The sequence below is a fragment of the Typopeltis vanoorti genome, chromosome 14 (genome assembly GCF_054136105.1).
Source record: "Typopeltis vanoorti isolate ZY-2024b chromosome 14, IOZ_Tvanoo_1.0, whole genome shotgun sequence".
Taxonomy (NCBI): Eukaryota; Metazoa; Arthropoda; class Arachnida; order Uropygi; family Thelyphonidae; genus Typopeltis; species Typopeltis vanoorti.
The window spans coordinates 119,340,066-119,353,955 of record NC_143562.1 but is presented as its reverse complement, the minus strand read 5'-3'; positions in this window follow the sequence as shown (position 1 = coordinate 119,353,955).

Sequence of the window (13,890 nt, the reverse complement as noted above, 5' to 3'; positions counted from 1 at the left end):
TTCTTTGATCTTATTATGCATCATTTCTGATGCTTCTAAAATTCCCAAATTTTTGTAGCTATCTTCGAATTTATTACCTTGATTTTTTTCATATTTGAGCAGCTCGATTTTGTTCAGATCTTCAAACTTTCATCTTGTTATTCTAGCAATTGCGGATTTGTCTCGACGAAAGACACCCCTTTTTATCATTACCTCTCCAATTTCTTCTATATTCAGAACCAACGTTGTTTTCTAACTTTTCATGCTGGATTGTACAACTTCAGATCGTTTATGTGTAAAAGTTGAGATATCTTTGCAGTTTTTTTGCTCAGTTTGATAACCATGAGCAGTTTTATTTAAAATTCTATTTAAGGGAATCAATGGCAATATAAACAACAGAGGAGATAAGAAGTCTTGACGAAAGATACCCTTTTTATCATTATCTCTCCAATTTCTTCTCTATTCAGAACCAATGTTGTTTTCTAACTTTTCATGCTGGATTGTTTGTATCTTTTCGCTATTTCTGAACAGTTCTCTGCATTTTAAAATCCAACTATAAGACACTGAATCAAACACTTCTTTATAATCTATCCAAGCCACATGAAGGTTGATTTTTCTACCTTTGCAATTTTTCAGACTCATTTTATCAATCAGTAATTGGTATTTTGTGCCTTTTGAATTTTTACTGTTACCTTTTTGTTCAATTGCAAAAAAAGAGAATTTGCTTTAAGATAGCTGTATATTTTGCCAGCTAATATGCCTGAGAGCAGCTTAAAAGTTTATGGCAGGCAGGTTATTGCTCGGACATTTTCTGGCATTAGGCCTTTTCTTTATCCTTATGATTAAAAAACGTTTCCCCTGCTCTTCTTTGCTCTGTCCTTCTGAAACATTGTTAAAATTGGTTAGCAAGTCTTTCGTGTAAGACTGTCAGATATTTCAACAAGTAGCCATGTAATTCATCCTTCCAGGGTGTTCAATAATTTTTTTTATCCTTTTAGCTTGCTTTTGAACCATTTCAGTTGTTATTTTCAGTTAGTCCAATTTTTCGTTCTTCAGATTCGTTCATAATTTGTACAATCCACTTAGTCTTGTTATTGTGACACTCAGGGTTGTCCCATACGTATTGCAAAATGTACGTGTATTTTCTTAGTCTGTGGTATTTATATTTATATTTTCTTTAAGATTATCATTCCTGCAACAATCAAATTTCTTATAAAATTGATGCTGATTCACGCGAAACATCGAATTTTGCTTCTACTGTTCAATGTATGCACTGTATCTTCTCATTTTAGTTGCAACTGCGACTATTTTTTGCTTCAGTTCCTCTAATATTTCATCAATAAGTCGTGTTCCAATATTATATCTCTTTAGGAGGTTATTTCGGATTTTCGTGTTTTTCAGCTTCTTTTCCTTAAGGTTTTTCAAATTGTTCACGTCTGCTCTGAGTTTAAGAATTTTATTCTCCAGTCGATGTTTCCATTTTGGTTCCTGAGCCTTACTGCTTTTGGATTCATTAATCTTATAGCCTAATTCAGACGTTACGACATAGGCTATTGAGTACATAAGGTGATTCGTGTGTCGAATGGTTTCAGTATGGATAGCCTTTGCAGCTTTAGTGGCTTCCTCTAGGAGTTCCTTCAGTTTTTGTTGAGGTACTTGTCTCAATACTGGAAGCCTAACTCGTTCCAGGTTGCTGTTCATTAGCCCGATAATTGTTGCGAGTTCTTATTCCTTCTCTGATATCAGCCTTTCAACTATTTGTATATTTTCAAGATTTTCAGCATCCTGCACGTTGGAATCTGGTTCTACTCCATTCATATTCTTGGTCAATAGAATCTCCTTTTATAGCTTGAGCTTTCAGTGCTTCTAGCTCAAGTTCACTAGCTATCTTGCGTTTCATAATGAAGCTGCTCTGCTGCATCAACCTTCGAATGAAATTTCCGAATTTGGGTGTCGTTCAAGCGAAAGTTGGAACATTCGTTTCTGAAACCCCTAAATGAGGGGTTTGAACCATAGAAGAACTGCATGACTTGATGATTTTCATCCATGCTCCACTTTTTCCTACGAATTACTTTCGAGTTCGGTGGATCTTGCTTCTGTAGCCCATTGTCACTAGATGTCCAGTAAGCCTAACATCCAGTGCGGTTCTCGGTAACCCGCGCGACTACCGATGCGTTATAGAATTCTGGTCTGTCTTCACCATTTTTAATTGGGCGTGGGCCCAGTTAAAAATGAGGAGAAGTCTACCTGAGGAGAAGGTAGACTCCCACTGTGTGAGGTGGAGAAATAGGAAAGAATCACTCCTAGCCCTCGCATACTCTAATAGCATTGGAGGAAGGAGCAAGATGAAAATAAATACTGAGGAAAAAAAGCGAGGGACCAGTCTACAGCTAATATAACAGGTGTATATCACATGAAGTAAGGCATGGTCTAGCTACAGGTGCCTCTGGCTCGTCGTGCCCGTACTCACTAGACTGATCCATTCAGGGTATATATATATATATATATATATGCAGAGCTCATCAAAAATGTATCCACACTATAAGATATGTCATCTATGGACTTCATCGAAGTTGGATCGAATTACGGTAGCAATGTGTGGTATGATATTCTCTCAACTGATGTCGTTACTCACATGAATACTAGCACAACACGTGACCGGTAGGACAGTCAAACAAAATCGCCGAGGCACGATACGAGGAACGCAAGACCATTTTACAGTGGTATTTCAAAGTTGAGAATGTTGTTGAAGTTCAACGGAAATGGAGGCGTGCATTTGTAATACAATCTCAAACACGCCTGACAATTGCACGTATTCGTGATAAGTTTGAGACCCATGGTACCGTGAGTGATGCGCACAAGGCAAGATACGGGAGGCCTCGAACTACAACAAGTCGTGCTTCCTCGGCTATGGTGTTGAAACAGTTTACACGGTCGAGACATAAGCCTACAACTCACTGGGCACATGAGGCTGTAGGTAGCAGTGCAAAAATATGGCGCATTCTTGAAGTAGCCAAATTCAAAGTATGCATCTCAAGATTTTTACATGCATTGAATGAAGACGATCCTTATCGAAGAATGGAGCATTGTGTGCGGTTTCAACACATGGTAGATGATGATGAGAAGTTTGCTCGGAAGATGGTTTGGTCTGATGAAGCACAATTTAATCTTACTGGAACAGCGAATCGGCATAATGGTGTTTACTGGGCTCAAGAAAATCCGGATGTTCATGTGGACAAGGCAATCAATTTACCTGCGCTGAATGTCTGGTGTGGATTGTCATCTAGGAGTTTAATAGGTACTGTCACTGGTCAATATTATACGTAGAAATGGATATTATACGTAGAAATGGATATTATACGTAGACAAGGATGTTTACTTTCTCCTCACTTGTTTAATATATATGCCGAGGACATCATGCGTGAAGCATTGGATGAGCTCAGGACAGGAATTACGACAGGAGGTAGATTGATCAGTAATCTGAGGTATGCTGATGATACAGTACTCCTTTGTAATGACATGGAAGAACTAGGACTAATTCTTGACAAAGTTAACAAGATCAGTAATTACAGAGGACTTCAACTCAATTCTAGCAGGACAAAGATCATGGTTCTCAAAGGAAAACAAACACAGAACCTCTTGAGAAACAAGTGTATCTTAATGGAGAAAGAATTGAGGAAGTCAGCAAGTTTGAGTACCTGGGATCCATTATTAATGTGAAGAATTACTGTTTAGAAGATGTCAGAAAAAGGTTAGGAATGGCTAAAGCAACAGTCAAAGACCTGTCTAAAATCTGGACGGATGGATCTATCTCCATGGGAACAAAGTTGAGGATTTTAGATGCAGTTGTTTTTCCAACAGCGACTTATGGATGCGAGACATAGAACCTAAAGAATTCAGATAAGAAACGGATATCTGCTTTTGAGATGTGGTGTTACAGAAGTCTGTTGAGGATATCATATACTGAAAGGCGTACAAATGAATGGGTGTTAGAAAAGATTAGTAGAACTTTAAGGCTCTTTAAGGATATTGACAGGAGAAAGTTAATATATTTTGGACACATAGAAAGGATGGAAGGAGGTCTTCTCAAAACAGTAATAGAAGGTAAAGTTCCTGGAAAAAGAGGCAGGGGTAGACCATCAATGTGATGGATGGATGGCGTGTGTGAAGTGACTGATCCTCAGAGAGTTGTGGAACATCATCGAGCATCGGAGTGACCATGCGGCATCTGTAGTTGCCCAGTGAACATAGAGAGAGAGAGAATGTCTGGTGTGGATTGTCATCTAGGAGTTTAATAGGTACTGTCACTGGTCAATATTATACGTAGAAATGGATATATGCACACTAAAATGGATATATGCATATCCATTTTACCTGCCTTTAATGCATTTTATGGGAATGATCAATTTCTTTTCCAATAATATGGTGCGCCACTACACTAGCACCGAGAAGTGAGAGCTTACCTCGATGAGAGTTTGCAGGGACAATGGACAGGACGAAGAGGTGCAGTTGAGTCCACCCTCCCACGTTCTCCTTATTTAACACCCTTGGAATTCTAACTATGCAGAACTCTAAGTGATGTAGTGTATCGTACAAAACCAGCTACACTGGTGGCCTTCCATAAAAAAATTGAAATGGCATGCGCACCAATCCCATTGGACGCTTTGGCCGACGTTGCCACAGTAGTAGTTCGCCATAATAATAAATGTGTGGATGCTAATCGTAATCACTTTGAGCACCTCGTGTAATTATAGCAGTCAAAGGTAACTTGTTTTCATCCCTTGATGTCTGTATAAATTTAGTATTACAATTTTTATACAGGTTTTTCTTTTGCTGCAGTGTGTATACATTTTTTTGACCGACTCTCTCTTTCTCCATACACACGCACTGAGAGACTGCGAAGCTAAGTGGATGTGGTATTTGCACACCATGATGGTTGACCCCACGAAAGAAGATTTGGATTCGAATCTAGTCGGAGAGTAGAGGAAATTTTTCTAAGCCTTTTTTCTACCGGATCCCGAGTTAGTCGATCTCTTGCAGGGACAAGCGGGTTTTTTCCCGCAGAAACCTTTTTCGTCCCGTAATCTTAAGAAAATCGGCCATCGGACCCACACTATTTTCAGACATTAAAACAATATTTCGTTAGGGTTAGTGACCACGAGATGGCGGGCCTTGTTGAGCCGCCTCTTTAATGTGTGCTGCTTAATTCGTGATAGACTTGGGCTGGCTATCTCTAATTGCTACCAATGGAGATTGAACTGCCCATTGAGTCTTCAATATCTAGATAGGGCTAAAACAGCCTACACCATGCACGGGATTAAAAAGGCGTTAGCTGATTTATATACAAATATATATACACAGTGGAAAAGTGCATGGGAGAGTGTTAAAGGCGAATCGCTAAAGATTTAAAGACGTGGACTCGAGGGACTAGCATAGAGGAGAAAGATGATTAGATAGAGACCTATGAACTTCTGAAATGGTCATACTGGAACTAGAAGATTTACGTTTGATATTTATGGAAGATGGAAAGAGGATGAGAGGACATATGAGAAGAAATATACTAAATAAAAATGATGCATGTGTTTGGGATATTATTCAGCCTTATGAAGTGGTGATCCTTGTGTTGGGAAGGAAATCCTGAAAGATATGGCAGCTGATGTGGGTGATATGTGGCCGCCTTTGATGAGTCCCTCAGTAAACAACCGAATCCTTTCCAATTTAATACAAAATCAGAGTACCTTGGGTCACTTTCATCCAATAGATTTTTATCTCCACGAGTTTCTGTTACATGAATATTTCTGTAAATATCCTCCTTCGAATCCTTTCATATATTAATAATGGTAAAATTAAACAGTCATGGTCCAAGCTGAACACAGATCCTAGTGGCATATGTCATGTCTTCTGCAATCTCATGGTCTCCGCTTCTCCATATGCTACTTTTTGTATTTGTCAGTCAGTGACTATGATATCCATATCACCAGTGTCATATTCATCCCCATTTATTCTAAACTGTGTAGTGTTTCATGTGGTATCCCGTAAAACGGCTTTGTAAAATCCTATCATTGTGTAACTGTTATCTTTATCCAACATAGCTGTTTCCTCGATTATAAAAAATAACGCTAATAAATCACTAAGGCAAGATCAACCTTTTCACATAGCCGTACCCCGCACCCGCCCAACTGAATATTACATTCTTATTCTTCTCCACCGATTCTTAAATTTTGACTTTGACCCGATTTTCCAATACTTTAACCACCGATCCCTAGATCTAATTGCCCAGTCAGTGACGCTGTAATCTGCTCCTAGGCCGAGATAAAAACTGGTACGTCCAACAAAAAAAAAAAATAATTCCATGATTCCAAACGGTGCCCATTAGAACACAAGGCTTTGGACTAAGGCACTACTCTCTCAACACATGCCAGAGAGCTTGAAATTTCTAACGTAGTCTATAGCCCCTTGTACAAACGAATTATTTTCAATCCCCCTTTGCCTGAAACTTTATTAGAGCTGACACTTGAGTTCATCAGTTTAGAAAGAAGCATTGCTAATTCATTTGCACATTCTACCATTAGATGAGCTGATATCCATTCACATTCCACTTCGTTATCTCTATTCAGATTGTACAATTTTCTAAGTAGTACCACTAATGCACTATCATCTAGTCCCGTCATTTCAGAGGAATTTGCTCACTTGGATGATAGACCTTTCCTGAACGGCGGTTACTCTAACTCTACAATTTTATATGCTTTTGTCACTTCGCTACCATCAACAGGCACTTAAATTATCCAAATTTAGTGGAGAATGAATCCAACATTATTTCAAAGCCGAATAGAGAAACTACAAGAGTTTCATGCCGAAGAGATAGAAACTATAAAAATTTCGGCGGATTCAAGCGTAAGCAAACCTTTCATGACAGGGGCAACTTGTAGTAAAGGTGGAGTAAGATCTGATCACTATCCTTAGTATTTCCCATAATGTAAGAGGGAGCCACTCATCAGTGGCTCCCACTGATGAGATCTCAAAAAGGGTCGAAACCAGTCTGGGTAGTGAATCCCCCATGATGTATAACATCATACATGTCTGCTAGGAGATGTGTTTTACAATATGGAAAATACTAACGTTAGTTATCAGATAAGCAAAATTATATGACACTGTTTCAATAACGCTTCTTATTGCAAACTTCAACAATACCAAGCTTGCCACTCTTTTTAGAAGAACTCTAATATAACTAATTTCGAGATTAAGGGAAGCATTTCTCCCAGTCCTCGACTATGTACACTCTATGTCAGTGTTTCCCAACCTGTGGGCGGCGGAGCCCGGGGAGTCCGCCAGTAATTAAAAGGGGGGGTCCGTGGGATAGTTAAAAAAAGTGTAGCTCAGTGGAAGTGGCACTTGCGTATTCTTTGCGCTTGGTCGCTTGAAGTCAGACTAAAGTTCAAGTCTAGTCACCGACTGCAGGAACTTTTTCTAAGCGTTTCTTCGACCGATTCCCGAGTTTGTCGATCTCAGGCACAGGCAAGCGGGTTTTTCCTCCCGGAAACTCGGGTTTTTTATCCCGTAAACTCAAGAAAATTGACCGAAGTACCCACATTATTTCAGTCAGTAACATATCTTGTTAGGGTTAGGTACCAAGAGATGGCCGCACTTGTTTGCCAGCCTCTTCATCGGTGGCTGCTATAAACAGTGATCGACATGGACCAGCTATCTCTGATTGGCTACCGGTGGAGTTTGAACTGCCCACTCAGTCTCCAAAAGCTAGATAGTGTATAAAGACCTCGCCTACTCCCTATAAGGGAATAAAAGGCATTAGATGATTTTATAATATCATTTATATTATAAATAAATTTTATATTATAAATTTTATAATATAATACAAGTGTGTTTTTCTCGGTTTGATATTCAGTTCTGCTTTTGGTCAAATAATTGAGTGTACAACGAAACTTCTGATTTTCAATTTGTTCACGATCTTATTTAGATATGGATCGGTGGTTAAAGTGTGGATCATTGAAACGCAAGACAGACGATAATCCAAGTGGATCTAGTGTTGTCGAAAATAGTAATAGTGCAGATAAAGTTCCTTCCCTCAAAAAATCACACAAATATTGTCCATCCTATTTGCAAATGGGATGTTCTTTGTTGCGAAGTGTTATCGAATGAATCTATTAAACCGTCGAAGTTGAGACACCACCTTGAAAGAAAACATGGCGAATCCGTTAATAAGCCAATAGAATATTTTCAAAATAAAAAACTGCGACTTTGTGGTTCACAAACGTTAGTTAAGGACATTGTGTGTGGAACAAAATGACAAGGCTGTTCTTGCCTCTTACGAAGTCGCCCTTCTGATTGGTAGAAATGGACAACTCCATACAATTGGGAAAGATTTAATTTTTCCTGCGACAAAAGCGATAACAAAGAACTTGTTTAGTGAAAAACATGTCAACGAGGTGTCTCTAATATCCTTATCTGACAATACTGTGAAAAGAAGAATCGACGAGATGGCTCAAATTGTGAACGATATTTTGCTAGAAAGGTTACGTCATAGTGAATATTTTGCGTTGCAGTTGGATGAAAGCTACGATATTTCAAATAATGCTAATTTGCTAGCTTTTGTACGATATGAACATGAAAATAAAGTTTGTGAACTCTATTTTTGATTCATAGAACAAAGACTTTTTGTTCTGTGAATCGTTACCTCTTCATACAAGTACTGAAGCACTTTTCTAAGTTGTCAAATAACTACAAATAAACTTCAATGGGAAAAACATTTAGGTATCAGCAGAGATGGTGCTCAGGCAATGTCGGGAATACATAAAGGTTTGGTCGTACGTATCCAGAAATAGGTATCAGCACAGATGGTGCTCAGGCAATGTCGGGAATGCATAAAGGTTTGGTCGCAAGTATCCAGAAAGTCGCACCTCTTGTGAAATGGACACATTGTTGTATACACCGCGAAGTACTAGCTACACGCCGTATGTCCTCCAAAATGAAAACCGTTCTAGACGAGGCAGTAAAAATTGTCAATTTTATTAAAGCCCGTCCTGTTAACAGCCGGTTATTTTCTGCACTTTGTAAGGAAATGAGAAGTCATCACGAACATTTATTATTGCACTCAGAAATCCGATGGCTGTTCGGAGGTAAGGTTCTGACACGGTTGTTTGAGCTTCGTGACGAAGTAAGGTTGTTCCTCCTAAATTCCAAATTTGAGTTAACACACTATTTAAATGACTTCACATGGCTCTCATCTGTTGCTTACTTGGCGGACATTTTTCACATCTTGAATACTCTTAACTCGAGCCTTTAAGGTACCTCTGCCACCGTGTTTTCTGTGCAAGACAAGATAGAGGCAACAATCAAGAAGAAACCACTCTACTGGCCAAGACGTCTATAGACGTCAAGTTTATCATGGATGCGAAGTGCATATTAAAATTGTAATACCATTGATATTACATTGAAATATATGATGGATATAAAGCGTATGAGGATGCGTATTTGATCCATAATGGCCGGTGAGGTGGTTAAAAAGAATATGAACTTCCTTCTGTCGAAACAGAACAACTTATCGAGTTATCCTGTGATTCGAAGTTCAAAATGCTGTTTCCTTCGTTACCGTTACTGGAGTTTTGGTTTCAAGCTAAGTCTGTTTAAATGAAATGTTCAAATGGGCTGTGAGACATCTGTTGCCATTTGCCACTACATATCTGTGCGAGACAACATTTTCTCATCTTGTACGTAGGCTGTTCAATAAGCAATAAGACTATATTTATACAGATATAAAAAGATTACCTTTAATCGTCATCATTTACATTGTCTTTTTCGAAGTAACTGCCGTGAGACGCGATGCATTTGTCCCAACGTTGCGTCCACTTCTTAAACACATGTGAAAGTCGTTTTTTGAGAGTTCTTTCAAAACCGCCTCCGCAGCTTTTACACATGCTTTATTGCTTTCGAAATGGCGGCCTCTTAGTGGTTTCTTGAGCTGAGGAAACAGCCAGATATCGCACGGTGCGAGATCAGGACTGTATGGAGGGTATGGTAGGATATCTGTGTTTTTCTTCTGCAAAACGTCTACTACACAACCAGCAATATGTGTTCTTGCATTATCGTGGTGCAGTAAGAAGCTATTCTTCAGCAATGGACGCTTCCTTTTGACGTGCTTGATAATCGCTGCTGTGTTGATCATTGACTCTGTGATGGACGTTGAAGATCTTCCTTCACGTTCAAGATCTTCCACATTTTGCCTTCCTTCCTTAAAAGTTTTATGCCAGCGAAAAACACTTGCCCTCGACATTGCTTCATCGTGGAAAGCTTCGCATATCATGTTAAAAGTGTCCGATGCCGATTTTTGCAAACGCACACAAAATTTAATCGCATAAAGCTGTTCCAAGGACGCTTCTATTTCGAAGATTGGTCGCACCTCGTAGGCGCGCAGATGAGCACTTGCGTTTAGTCACGTGACACTATGGCACGTGACTAAACGCCATCCATCAACCTCTTTACCTCTTTTGTTAATACAGACAGCAACATTTCTTTATTCCACAGAAATTAATATTGTGATGAGTGGTTTCGGCACAGTAAAATTAGTCTTGTTACTTATTGAACAGCCCACGTTTATATGAAAAACAAACGTAGGATCAGAGTTAACGTGGGGCCAGATCTACGTCTGAAATTATCCAGTTTTGATCCAGACATGTGAAAGTTAACCAGCCATCACATTAGGTGATTGTTAAATTCATTTTAAGCCTAATTGATATCTTCATATTCTTCCGAATCCATTTATAAAAATAGTGTTGCATTGTCATAAATGACACATTTAGTGTTGTAAAATTGTAATTTATTACTTCAACTTTATGATAAGTAAAATATAAAAAATTTCCATTTTGGGTTTTATGAGGGCCACGGTGAATTAACGTTCACTACAGGGGTCCGCTACATCAAAAAGGTTGGGAAACACTGCTGTATGGTATTTTGAATTTTATGAGATACGCATGTTGAATTTGCCTCATCTGTTTTTTGTGCATCAATGTTACTACAGCTCTTGCATTCTAACATGTGCACTACCATCATTCCAATTTTCACCTCGATGTCTATCAAAGAGTGGGCATATTGCACCCAGCATAGAATTATACAGACGCCCAAATCAGCACAAGTAATTATTCTGATGAATGTGACATAGAGGGGGGGGGCTCTCCCCATACTTAGAGAAGCATTCCTTCTTAACAACACCACAACTATTAATAGGTAGATTGAAATAGTTTCGTAAAAAAAAGGTTTTTCTAATTGCCAATATACTGAAATTGGTCGATTTGATTTTGAAGGACATGTTTCAGATTTCACCACTTTTTACCACAACTTTACTCCCCAAGCACTGAAAATTCTATAAAATAATAAATCAGCTGACGTATTTTATTCCCTTATAGGGAGCAGGCGAGGCCTTTATACCCTATCCAGCTTTTGGAGACTGATTGGGCCGTTCAATCTCCACCGGTAGCCAATCAGCAATAGCTGGCCCATGTCGATCACTAATTATAGCAGCCACCGATGAAGAGGCTGGCAAACAAGCGCTGCCATCTCTTGGAACCTAACCCTAACATGATATGTCACTGTTTGAATTAATGTGGGTACTACGGTCGATTTTCTTGAGTTTACGGGATGAAAAACCCGAGTTTCTAGGAGAAAAAACCCTCTTGCCCATGCCAGAGATCGACTAACTCGGGAACCGGTCTAAGAAAGGCTTAAAAATGTTCTTCCAAATTCTGTACAATGTAATCAAACTGTAGTCTGGTGTGTGTACAATGAAAGTGAGGATTGTTTGTAATTATGGTCGAAGCATCTAAGGCAACGAGGCCAGTGTGTTCTCTATTAATTGCTTATCTAATTCTGGATGGTTTTATTCATTCATTTTTGGTGATGAAAAACTCATTTTTCTGAGAGAACTACAATTTCACCTCAATGTGAGACCAGCTCGCTGGTCTTCCGTTGAAAATTCTTTATAGAGGATTTTAGTATTTCCAGTTAAATTGGAACAAGAGTCCTTCTGACCTAATGACATCATCTATACCCAAGAAATTGCAGATGTTCCAAAGAAATTTTCTATGTAGATAATAACTATCATTGTAAGCTCTGTTTTCTTCACACCGTTCTTCACTCTGTTAGGATATCGTTATTATTATTAAGAGAGACCTCCAGGGAGTCAGGAACTCATCGAGGGAGCCCACATTACATGCCCCAGCTATCATAATTAATTTTTGAATTCATTCACACTGCTTGCACTGGCAATATCCAATGGCAATTTATTCTAATCACGCTCCGCCCTATGAGAGTAAAATCTAGCTCTCCACCCCTTCTTAGTGGCGGTCTTTCTCATCTTCAAAGGATGCCCTGTTTTCCTTTCCCCACTCTTCATAAATTGAAAAATTGCACCAACTGAAATCCTCTATGACCCTTTCAGAAGTTTGTAAGTCTCAATCGTGTCACTCCTCTTTCTGCTGTTGGCTAGTGTCTGCAGCAGTGGCGGGTCGTGGGAGAAATCGTGGGGGTACCGCAACTTTCGAAATATACATACACACTGTAAGTACAGCTTATACGTGTTTGGATAAAATATCAAAATTATGGTAAAAATTTAAAAAAAAATTATACATGAAAAAATATTGTTTATTATCGATAAAATCATACAGTTTGGCACAATTCAAAATTACTTAAAAATAAAATTCATTTCTTTAATTATAATTAAAGGAATGAATTTACAATTTTTGGACATTACAATTAAATCCTTAATTGTAATGTCCAAATATATAAAGAGACGGAGTAAACACGATAAGCACTACGAACACTACTACTGGTGCAAACTGCATATAAACAACAGTGGAACTATGCGACGGACAGTGCCGCATGACGCTAATAGCTCGCATCTGACTATGACTTGTATGTGCTTGCTTGCGTAGCAATATGACACTGTGGAAAACACAGTGCTGCTAGAGTCCTTCCCCATCCTAACTGCTACAAGATGGATTTTTATTATTTTTTAAACAAAATAAGGGAATTGTATAGGATTTTTGATGATAAAATTAAATATTACAAGCAAATATAAATAAATTAATTAATATATTTTTATATCGAGAAAGACTTGGGCCATCTATCTCTGATTGGTACCAGTGGAGATTGAACTGCCCACTCAGTCTCTGAAAGTTAGATAGGGCTAAATGGCCTCTCCTACTCCCGTATACGGGAATAAAAAGGCGTTAGCTGATTTTTTTTTTTTTTTGATATATCGAGAAAGATTGGCGTGCTGCAGTTTAACAGTGCCTATGCACGAGCCACCCGTGGTCTGCAGTCTAAAAATTGTTAATCTATCTTCATAATCAGTATTCCACACTTTTGATATTTTTCTGGATATTTCACTTTTGTATATTTTTACTATAACCTGAGTGACAAGGGAAGCTATAGAAATGAATTATCCTTTACATAAGGCTTGTTTCAACGTTATTAGGGAAGGAGATTTTTAAAAAGATTTATATCTTCTCTCTAAATCGAATGAAGACAAAGCGCTAATTAAATGGGTTTATCTGCAGGAACATACAGTATAACTACAAATAAACAAGATTAGTCCAGCTTATAAACATCTGAATACAATTAGAAAACCTGTTATTCTACATTAATGTAGTCTTTCGTAGTATCCAACTTTAGTGCAATTACTATGTTTTCGTTCCCCACAACAACAACCTTTTGGTGATCATTCTGAGATGTTAGATCTATAGTTTTTATCTGCCTCTCGTATGCTTACAATGAGCTTTCTCATTGTTTCTAAGCTCCCCGTTGTGTGGTTTTGTTATATGATGGCTACTGTATTCTTTGCAGAGTTATATACACAAATTATATTTTTTGTGAACCATAAAAGATTTAATAACGGAAAAC